This window comes from Lactuca serriola, chromosome 8 (assembly GCF_051521515.1).
Source record: "Lactuca serriola cultivar US96UC23 chromosome 8, Lser_US96UC23_V15, whole genome shotgun sequence".
Classification (NCBI taxonomy): Eukaryota; Viridiplantae; Streptophyta; class Magnoliopsida; order Asterales; family Asteraceae; genus Lactuca; species Lactuca serriola.
The window spans coordinates 62,487,413-62,499,419 of NC_136415.1; the positions used below are offsets into that span (position 1 = coordinate 62,487,413).

General features: G+C 45.4%; 1 non-coding gene across 1 annotated transcript; it reads right to left on the reverse strand.

The window, feature by feature from the left end:
• Positions 1-945: 945 nt before the first annotated feature.
• LOC145071655 (small nucleolar RNA R71) lies at positions 946-1,051 on the reverse strand. Its single transcript, XR_013690661.1, has one exon. It is a non-coding gene; the product is annotated as a small nucleolar RNA R71 (small nucleolar RNA).
• Positions 1,052-12,007: the final 10,956 nt, after the last annotated feature.

Consider the following 12,007-nt stretch of genomic DNA (forward strand, 5'->3'; position numbering starts at 1 on the left):
CCAAATCACCATGCTCTTTGTGTTCTTTTAATTCCGCATGCCATATAAATGCTTATATTTCACTACAAGTGTGACACTCCTTGCATCAAATCGTGACATATGTTTTTTTCTAAAAAAAACATGCCTTTGACTCCCTTATATCAACAAATGATCCATTATGGACAACGGGTGTTCCAAGAATGGTTGTATAATGGAAATCAAAACCATAATTCAAGAAATATCGTCCCTTAATTCGGTAATGCTGGTAATATAGATGCCTAGGACTGAGATAATGGAAGTGATGATGATTGGATACCGAATCAAAATGGGTGAAATATGAAGAATCATGGTAATAATACCTTCGAAAACAATGGTTGGAATCCATAAGGAATTTACCAAGATGGAAACAACTGGAACAACCAAGGCATCAATAATTTTGGAAACCATGGCTACAATAGTGGCAATAACGATTACAATGACGGATTCATGAATCAAGGTGGGAATGACTAGTGAAGGAATCCAAACGTTGTATTCAACAATGGAAATGGTGGGCACTATAATGAAGGAATCCAAACGGTGGAAATAACGATTACAATGATGGATTTGTGAATCTATGGTGTGTCATTTTCAGCCGGGAGAGTGTGATGATGTGTCACCTATACTCTGACTAGAAGGAAATGAGCACCATGTGGAAGTAAGACCACAACTCATTAGTGTCTTACAAGTATTTAGAGGAAATAAAAATGATGATCTGTATAATCTGATCTATGAGTTCCTTGCAATTGCTAACGCGGATACACTGTGATGAACCAATAGAGATTCACATAGACTTCACTTATTTTCGTTCACATTAAAAGAAAAGGCTAAGTATATGTTCACTGCTCATGCTACCAATACTATTACTACTTGGGAACAACTAAAAACGAAAATTTTGCAAGAGTTTTACCCCCACGAGTAAAACCACGTAAATAAGAAAAGAAATACAAGATTTTGCAAGAAAAACCAACGAAGAATTCCATGATGCATTTGAATGATTCAAGGAATTGTTGTGTTCATGCCCCCATCATGAATTTCCCCGTTGGCAACTTGTGTGTTACTTTTATGATGGAGTCGATAGCACCAATCAAACCATGATAAATGCCTCATCTAGTGGAACTATTATGATGCAAGATAGTGACAAAGCTTGGCGATTCTTGGAGAAATTGAGTAATTGTTCAAAAACCAACTACTCAGCTAAGAAACAAGACACCCCAATTTCAACTGTTGCTTTAGTGGGACTAGATAAAGATTGGAAAAAATAAGCAAAATATGACATTACTTCCTTAAACAAAGAAAATTAACTTACTACTTTCTATCCTAGGTGTGGAGAAAGGTGTTTTTCTTATGTAGGGACATAAGATCTGTGTAAGTTATGGAGATTTATGACATATCACAGATGAGTGCACAAAAAGTCAAGAAACAATCAATCAAGTGAACGGCTATGGTAAATTTCTAAAGAGTCAAAGGCCATTCAGTTGGCACAACAATCAAGGTGGGAACTAAACAGAAACTGTCTATGAAATTTTCAAATCAAAATCAATCGAGACAGTTCCATCAGTTCAGCTTTAAATTGAGAATGTGGAACATCAAAGAAAGAGAAAATCAATGACAAGAAGTATGACAAACTCTTGGAGTTTAGATCTGCTAATTCAAAGTCCATATCTACTATAGTGAAAACAATTGCTCAACTAGCAGAACAATTTGGGAAAAGAGGATATGGCAAGTTCTCGAGCAATAGAACAGTTAACCCAACTCACAACCACAGACCGGGAAAAGAACATCAAGTCAATGTGATTAGAATAACTCTCGATGAAAAAAGAGGAATTAGAAACAACATTTAAAACTGATAAATCAAAATAGGAAATGGTAAAACTGATTTTAAAGTCAGGGAGAATGGCATGGAGAGAATAATATTATGTCATACCCCTCCGATTTAGAGAAACCAACATCATTTTCCTTTTGGAAAGCGTGGTCTAAAATTTGAGGACATGTGGGATATTTTTAGCCAAGTAAAAATTAATATCTTGTTAATTAAATTGATTAAGGAGGTGCCATTGTATCCGAAATTTTAAAAAGATCGGCGTTCAAAAACAAAAATTATAAACGCGTCTCCCTAAAAGCTTAACCTGATTGAACATCTTAGCTCTATTTTTTCTAACTCTCTTCCACCAAAGCTTAAAGATCCAGGAGCACCTTTGATTTTTGTTACCTTAGGTAAAATTGACATAAAAAAGGCACCCCTTGATCTTGGAGCAAGTGTCAACATTCTCCTAGGACATTTATACTATCAATACGACTTAGGAAAGTTAGAACACACATATGTAATTTTACAACTTGCTGATAAGTCGACAAAACTCCTACGAGGTGTTTTACCCAATGTGATAGTAAAAGTTGACCATTTCTATTATCTTGTTGATCTCCTTGTGCTTGACATTGAGAACACATGCAAACAAACTCACATGACCATTATTTTAGGGAGGGCGTTCTTAGCAACCATGATGTTCAAATCAATTGTCGAACGGGGGACATGGACATAAGTTTTGGTAATAGGAAATTTAGTTTAAATGCTTTCCATAATACTACTAACATATTATTGGATCATGAGTGTTATCAAATAAAAACTATCAAAAGAGATATAATCCACCACCATATATATTAAGCACTCTAATCATTTTTATAATTTCTTTGATGTTGACATGTATGTCAAGCTACATCATACAAAGATTCAAATGAAGAATGAGAAGCTTGTTAGAAAGAAAGAAAAAGCCACCACAAACGGATGAGACTGAAGAGAAGCCGAGTGGTTGTTTTCCAGTATTGGTTACACCATTTGAGAAATTTCAAGAAGATATTTGGTGTTTCAAAATTATCGAGATATCAAGACTCAAAAATGCAAAGTGAATACAAGTTATTTGAAGGAGAGTTTCTAATTCAAGTACCACAACAAGAGCCTGGTTGAGTAACGAGGTAATCTGTCCCGCGAAGGACGTTAAACTTCGTAATTTTGGAACTTTGTGGGTGTGTTCAATGAAAAACCGCATGAGACTTCACTCATTCACTAGGGTAGCCTAGGGGTTTAAAAGGTTTGTTGTATGTATCAAGTGCAATCACAGAACCCGATGAAATTGAGGGCTAGTTAGTGTAGTTTATTTTTATTTTATTTAGTTTGTTTGCTTTTAGTTGTTTTCATTTTGTTTTAGAAATTTGTTTTTTTACGTCCAAGACAACAAAAAACTCAATATTATAGTATAGAGTAAATTCAACTAATAGTACAAAATGCAATTTTGAATTAACTACAACTTCCAATAAGTGTTGTATTATCTAAATTTGTTGGTCACTTACCTACAAAAATAAGGAATTGAAGAGTTCACGACAAAAATACACAGTTCATAATCGCGACACAAAATATAGTCGTGTCGTGATCCATCATCAGAAGTGTGAAGAAATTTCCAAAGAATCATGAATATTCATATTCCTAGTTATATACAAGCAATACAATGTAATCACCACTTGATGTATTCATTTTGGAGTCCTAGTGAGAGAGAAAAAGACATGAAATTCCAATTTCAACCTTACAAGATCAACCAAGGACCGACAATTTTAGGGATACCCAATTGAGCTGGATTTAATCTTGCTGCTATCCTAAGGGAGTCTATAATTCCCACAAAACACTTAATCAAACACTGCTAACTGACCCTCGGGTAAATTGACCATTTTACCCTTGATCAAGTTAAAAGTCAAAGCCAGTGTCAACTTTCAGTTGAACCGACTCGCCGAGTCCTTATCCAATCAATTGACCTGCAACCCGTCTCTACTCGTCGAGTTCTCCTTCTAAACTGATATCCAAGTCGTTCATCCTACTCGCCGAGTTGTATGAACAACTCGCCGAGTTCATCTTCATCCGATGAACAATTTATGCTGTGACTCGCCGAGTTGTATGAACAACTCGCCGAGTCTGTTCTTGATCTAAGAAGATTGTCTTGAACTCGTCGAGTCAGGGCGTTGACTCGCCGAGTTCCTTCATGGGTGAGTTCGGCTACCAACTCACCGAGTCCACCCAGGACTCACTACTCAACTCGACACAACGAAAAGGGTACAACTCGGAGACTCGCGACCAGACTCGCCGAGTTAGATGAGCGTCTCGCCGAGTATGCTGCATGCAAAAGCCAAATACGCGATTTTGCTCGATTCCAGTCCATGCCTTTCATAGATCTGGGCTCCTAGGTCCTGGTTTACACGTAAAGTTTCCAACTTTACGTGTAGATCATCACCAATAAAGGTTCTAAGGCTCAAAGTGCACCAAAAGGAGTAGATCTAGGGCTTGTGTGCAATATGACTCCATAAAGGCAGTAGATCCAAGCTCCAGGGACTGAATAGGGTCTAGATCTAAAGGCTAACAACTTGAATCAACCAACAATGCACAACCAAGCTTGGGACATGGTTCAAAAAGGACTTTAATGGCGTAATAAGCATAGAAACAGAGGGAAAACGAGTTATAACTCCAAGGAATTACTGAGAGAACACGGAGATGCTTGGCTTCCTTCCCTTCCTCTTGATCTACTCCTCTTCCTTCCCAAAATCTTCAAGGAAACACACTAAAAAGCCTCAAAGTCACAAGAACAAGGGTTATACTGTATGGAGAGCTTCTGAGGGTGAAGGGGGGCGGAATTGGGGCGCAAATGGTCGTTTAAATAGGGTGCAAACCCTTGGAAATTAGGGTTTCATCAAACAGCGTGGACTCGCCGAGTCCATAGTATGGACTCACCGAGTCGCCAACTTAACCGCGTCCCAAGTCTCGTCTCTACTCGGCGAGTCGGGCCTCCAACTCGCCGAGTCCAAGGCCAATAATACAAAATACTCAGATAAATCTTACATACCAGGAACCATGTGCTACAAATCTCCCCCACTTATTTTAGACTTCGTCCTCGAAGTCTGCTGCTCGATCCTGAAACAGCTTGGGGTAATGCTCCATCATCTCTTCCACCGGCTCCCAAGTCCACTCCGATCCCTTCCGGTGCTGCCATTGCACCTTCACGAGTTCTACTCGCTTGTTCCTCAAATCCTTCGACTTCCTATCGAAGATTGCGACTGGGCGCTCAATGTAATTCAGGCTGTCATCAACCTGTATATCCTCTAACGGCACTACCGCTGAATCGTCCACTAGGCACTTCCGCAGCTGAGAAACATGGAAAGCGTTGTGGATATGGTTGAGCTCAACTGGCAGATCCAGCCTATACGCCACCTTTCCCACCCGGGCTACAACCTTGAACGGCCCAATATACCTCGGGCCCAACTTCCCCTGCTTCCTGAATCGAATGACGCCCTTCCAAGGCGACACCTTCAGGAGAACCATATCCCCAACCTGGAACTCCAGGTCGGATCGGCGCTTGTCGGCGTAACTTTTCTGCCGACTCTGCGTGGTCTGAAGCCTGCTCCGAACCTGCTGAATCCTCTCGGTAGTCTTGAGCACCACTTCGGTGCTCCCCATGACCCTCTGACCAACCTCTCCCTAGCATATCGGGGTCCTACACCTTCGTCTGTACAACATCTCGAATGGAGGGCGGTCGATACTCGCGTGGTAGCTGTTATTGTACAAGAACTCAATCAAGGGAAGATAAGTATCCCAGCTACCACCAAAGTCTAGCACGCACGCCCGCAACATATCCTCCAGAGTCTGGATGGTCCGCTCGCTCTGACCATCTGTCTGCGGGTGGAAGGCGGTGCTAAAATGTAACCGAGTGCCCAACTCGTCATGAAATCTCTTCCAAAACCTGGAAGTGAACCGCACATCTCGATCTGATATCACTGACACTGGCACCCCGTGCCGTACTACTATCTCCCTGATGTAGATATCGGCCAACTTTTCGGCCGAGATGCTCTCCTGGATCGGAATAAAATGGGCGCTCTTGGTCAATCGATCCACAATGACCCAAATCGAATCTGCTCCACGCGTAGTCCTGGGAAGCTTCGTGATAAAATCCATCGTGATATCTTCCCATTTCCACAGTGGAATATCCAACGGCTGCATCTTACCATGCGGCCTCTGATGTTCGGCCTTGACCTTCCTGCAGGTCAAGCATCGCTCGACGTACCAGGCCATATCCCGCTTCATGCAGGGCCACCAATAATCTAGACGAAGATCCCTATACATCTTCGTCGCCCCTGGATGAATAGAGAATCGGGATTTATACGCCTCTTCCATCAAGATCTGGCGCACGCCTCCGTGATACGGCACCCACACCCTACGGTGTAGTGTCAATAGTCCTCGGCTATCATAATCGAAGGAGGAAACCTGACCCACCACACGCTCGCTCTTCCGATGCTCCTCCTTGATAGCCTCCCGTTGAGCCTCCCGAATTTGCTCCAACAGGGGATTCACTACGGTCATCCTCATGCAAATATCCCTGATCGGCGCCGCCTTGCGGCTAAGCGCATCAGCCACCACATTGGCCTTCCCAGGGTGGTAAAGGATCTCACAATCATAATCTTTCACCACGTCCAACCACCGACGCTGCCTCATGTTTAGATTCGGCTGATCCATGAGGTACCTCAAACTCTTGTGGTCCGTGTAAATGGTACATCGAACCCCGTAGAGGTAATGCCGCCAAATCTTGAGGGCAAAAACCACCGCCCCCAACTCCAAATCATGCGTCGGGTAGTTCGCCTCGTGGGGCTTGAGCTGCCTCGAAGCGTAGGCAATGACATGCCCTCTCTACATCAATACCGCGCCCAACCCTGAAATGGACGCATCACAGTAGACCACAAAATCCTCTACGCCCTCTGGCAGGGCTAAGATTGGCGTCTCAAACGCAGCCTGCTGCTCGGGTCCCCACCGAAAGACTACGGCTTTCTTCGCCAGCCGCGTCAGGGGTATGACTATCTTGGAGAAATCCTGAATGAATCTCCGATAGTAGCCTGCTAATCCCAGGAAGCTCCGAATCTCGGATGGAGACTTAGGAACCTCCCATCTCATCACGGCCTCGACCTTGGCCGGGTCGACTAGAATCCCGTTCTGGTTGACAAGGTGTCCGAGAAATTGCACCTCGTGCAACCAAAACTCACACTTGGAGAACTTGGCATACAAGCTCTCCCTCCTCAGGGTCTCCAATACCTCTCTCAGATGCTCCTCCTGTGTCTTGGAATAAACCAAGATGTCGTCAATGAAAACTATCACAGACCGATCCAGCATCGGTCTGCATACGCGGTTCATGAGGTCCATGAACGCGACAGGAGCATTGGTGAGCCCAAACGGCATCACCACGAACTCATAATGGCCATAGCACGTCCGAAACGCGGTCTTCTGCGTATCCTCCTCTCTGACCCTCATCTGATGGTATCCCGAACGCAAATCGATCTTGGAAAACCAAGACGCTCCCTGAAGCTGGTCAAAGAGATCATCAATCCTCGGGAGTGGGTAACGGTTCTTCACCGTTACCTTATTCAGCTCCCGGTAGTCTATGCACATCCGGTGCGACCCATCCTTCTTCTTCACAAACAGGATCGGGGCCCCCCAGGGTGAACTGCTCGGACGAATAAATCCCTTGTCTAGCAGCTTCTGCAGCTGCGTAGACAACTCCTGCATCTCGGGAGGAGCCAACCGATACGGTGCCTTGGCTATCGGAGCCGCACCAGGAATGAGGTCAATCCTGAACTCCACCCGTCGTTCCGGAGGTATCCCAGGAAGCTCCTCTGGGAAAACATCTGCGAAATCTCGAACCACCGGAACCTCGCTCACTGTCGACTTACCCGCCTCCCGGGTATCCATCACATATGCGACATATCTTGCGCATCCCTGCTGAAGATAGCGTCTAGCCCTCGCTGCTGAACATACAGTGGGTCCGCAATGTGGCCTCTCGCCATGAATCACTAACTCTCCCCCACCTGGGGTCCTGACTCGCACTAGCTGCTGTGCGTAGTCTATCACCACCCCATTAGGGCTCAACCAATCCATGCCTATAATCACCTTGTTCCCGCGCAACGGAATGGGAACCAAGTCTACCGAGTAGTGCTCCTCAAACAAACACAATACGCAATCCCGAAACACCATCGATGCTCGCACCAATCGATCATCAACAATCTCTACCTCTAAAGGGCAATCCAATATGCCTGAAGACTCAGGAAACTTCTTGCTAAGCGCAAGGGAAACAAATGATCGGGAGGCACCCAAGTCGAACAACACCTGAACTTGGATGTCGTTCACATGGAACGATCCTAATGCATACATATACACATAGAGCACATATCAATATCATAACATCATAAAATAAAGTAGAGGGAAAGAATCATACCCGTCACCACGTCGGGTGCGGCGCATACCTCCTCAGTAGTCAGCTGAAATGCCCGACTCCTCACTACCGAAGCCTCTGCCTTGCCTTGCCGGCCATCAGTGATCCGCAAGGTCGCTGGAGCTGGCGCCTTTACTGGCGCAGATGCTGTCAACTGGGGGCAATTGGCCTTCTTGTGGCCCCTCTGGTTGCAGTGAAAACACAACAACTCCAAAGTCTGAATAGCCGAAACAGGAGTAGTACAATCCCTACTAAAGTGCCCTGCCTTGCCGCACTTGTAGCAGCCTGCTGATCCCATCCTACATGCTCCCTCATGCGTCCTGCCTCATTTCCCGCAGCGGCCAGGTCTCCCTTGGCCTTTCGGCCTCCCATCTGATCCCCTGGGCTTCTTTCCTGAAGCCCTAACCACCTGCCCCGCCTCTGCTTTCCTCTTCCGAATGTTCTCTAAATCGATCTCCCTTTCCCTCGCCTTGGCAATCATGGACTCCAGGGTAGGGCAAGCTGAAAAAGCTAACATGCTCCCGTTGTCAGCCCGTAGCATATCATGATAACGGGTCCTCCTCATATCCTCGTCACCCGCATACTGAGGCACCAACAAAGACCTCTCCCGGAACTTGGCGGTGATCTCCGCTACAGTCTCCGTCGTTTGCCTCATGTCCAAAAACTCCCAGGCCAGCTGCTGAAGCTCGACAGCCGGTACAAACTCTGCCCTGAATCTGGTCACAAAATCCGACCAAGTCATAGCCTCGATCGCTGAGGCTCCCAACGAGTCACCCACTGACTCCCACCAGTCTCGAGCTCGGTCTCGTAAACACCCTGCGGCATACCTCACCTTCGACCCCTCGGTGCAGAAGCTAGTCAACTGTGCAGACTAGATGTCCGCAATCCATCGCCTGGCAGCAATGGGGTCTTTCACCCCGCGGAAATCCGGCGCACCACTGCCCCTGAAGTCCTTAAAGGACAGCGTGCGAGATCCCGACTGGCTAGATGCCATGTCACTCCTGAACGCCTTGAGGCGATCCTCCATCAACTCGATGATCCCTTCCTTGATCGACCCGAAGCTAATGGGTGTCGACTCAAGGATACCCCTGGTGATCTCTGGCGCGATGAACTCGCGTAGTCCCTCATCTACTGGCTCGGAACCTGATCCCAAACCTGACCCCTCTCCTGAACCGCCATCTATCGGCCTCGATCGTAGTACCACCATTCTGCAATACATAATAACAAACATTAGTGATACTAATACTTCTTGAGGGATCACAACTACTTACAAGTTCCTTGGTCTTATCTTGTCCTTCCTTGGTTCGGGTACGGATCCTCTGCTTTCAGTAGTACGGGCCCATACTACCTTTCACATCTATCCGTACCTTCTTCAATCTGCCTCAACTCCACCAGATCCCTTCCACTACGGCTGATCACTGCTATACTCATCCTAGGCTTGCCCTAGGGAAATCTCAGGCTCCACCCTACCAGGTCCTCAGCTGCTGAATGCCTCTTAGTAGTGCCAATTAACCATTACCTGAATACCATCACATGTGGTGAGGCTCGGATAATCCTTCGAGTAACAGGCTCATCCCTACAACGGTTAGACTCAAATGAGAGCTGCGCAATAGGGCCAAATCCATCACTCTAAGATTATTCAACCCTGATCACATGTGACGTGACGTATTCACCTAATGGCTAACTCCTACCACTCAGAGTCCCTCAAAGCACAAAGCAAGCATCATTCAAACTAAGGGAACAATCTCAGGCAAATCCGCTCTCATAGAGAGAAACTGATCTAGCATATAGAGCTAAACTCATACTATCAGGCATAACCTAACAGGCTATCCTACTGTTGTCTACTCGATTCTAGCATGCAATTTTCATACACTGAAGCACATAAAGCAGGCACATAAGGCATCACTACTAGATCCTTAGTCCTATTCTAGCATGTTGTTCTACTGGAACTGATAAACACAACATAAGCTCGTATGGGTCCTTTGGGGAATACTTACTTGAGCTCGGCCGGTTGCACACATCACACACTTCGTTTCTTCTTAAAATACTTTACTTGAACTTTTAGAAAACGTTTTCTTTTTGAAAATCTTTTGACCCCTCGATTTGAGTTCAGACACCCCCCGAAGGTGTGTTCGAATCCCTCAAACCAGGGCTCTGATACCAACTTGTAACGACCCAATTTTCACGTCCAAAAATTTCGTTTTTAAAACATTACTTTAGAAAAACATTAATAATTAAAACATTGTTTGATCAAACCACATCACAACGTAAACCATGTATAAAAGCCAAATCATACAACCAATCAAAATATCATAGTATAATTCCCAGTGAAATCTCATAAATATGGAAACCAGTGTGTGTGTATGATGTGCCGCTACCGCGCCAGCTCCTTCCCCTTCGAAGAAGAGGTACATGAAACCAAAACTGTAAACTGTAAGCACAAAGCTTAGTTAGTTCCCCCATAATACCTCATACCATGCAAGCATATAACATACAACATTCAGCTAGGAGTTACGGGCCTCGCCCACACTCGTGAAGATACGGGCCCTACCCACACTTCGCTAGCCGGGAGATACGGGCCTCGCCAACACTCGTGAAGATATGGGCCCTGCCCACACTTCGCTAACCGGGAGATAAGGGCCTCGCCCACACTCTACTATCTGGGAGATACGGGCCTAGCCCACACTCCACTCTCGGAGAGATACGGGCCTTGCCCACACTCAACCGCTAACTCATAATATACAAGTATCACACAGACAACAAGTATAGACAACTCTATCATACCGACACATATATCATACTTAACTAAACCAAGAGATACGAGCTCTGCCCACACTCTAGTGCTAATATCTCGTATACACGGGTCGGCCTTGGTGCCTTAGACCCATTCCCTACTGGAAGGAAACTCACCTCGAAATAGCTGCTGGTCTGCGTGGGAATTGACTGACTGCTGCTGCTGCTCCGGAAATCCTCCGGCTATAATTCCCACAAAACACTCAATCAAACACTGCTAACTGACCCTCGGGTAAATTGACCATTTTACCCTTGATCAATTTAAATTCAAAGCCAGAGTCAACTTTCAGTTGACCCGACTCGCCGAGTTGGCTCCCCGACTCGCCGAGTCCTTATCCAATCAATTGACCTGCAACCCGTCTCTACTCGTCGATTTGGGCGTTGACTCGACGAGTTCTCCTTCTAAACTGATATCCAAGTCCTTCATCCTACTTGCCGAGTTGTATGAACAAGTAGCCGAGTTCATCTTCATCCGATGAACAATTTATGCTGTGACTCGCCGAGTTGTATGAACAACTCGCCGAGTCTGTTCTTGATCTAAGAAGATTGTCTTGAACTCGCTGAGTCAGGGCGTTGACTCGCCGAGTTCCTTCATGGGTGAGTTCGGCTACCAACTCACCGAGTCCACCCAGGTCTCACTACTCAACTCGACACAACGAAAAGGGTACAACTCGGAGACTCGCGACCAGACTCGCCGAGTTAGATGAGCGACTCGCCGAGTCTGCTTCATGCAAAATCCAAATACGCGATTTTGCTCGATTCCAGTCCATGCCTTTCATAGATCTAGGCTCCTAGGGCCTGGTTTACACGTAAAGTTTCCAATTTTACGTGTAGATCATCACCAATAAAGGTTCTAAGGCTCAAAGTGCACCAAAAGGAGTAGATCTATGGCTTGTGTGCAATATGACTCC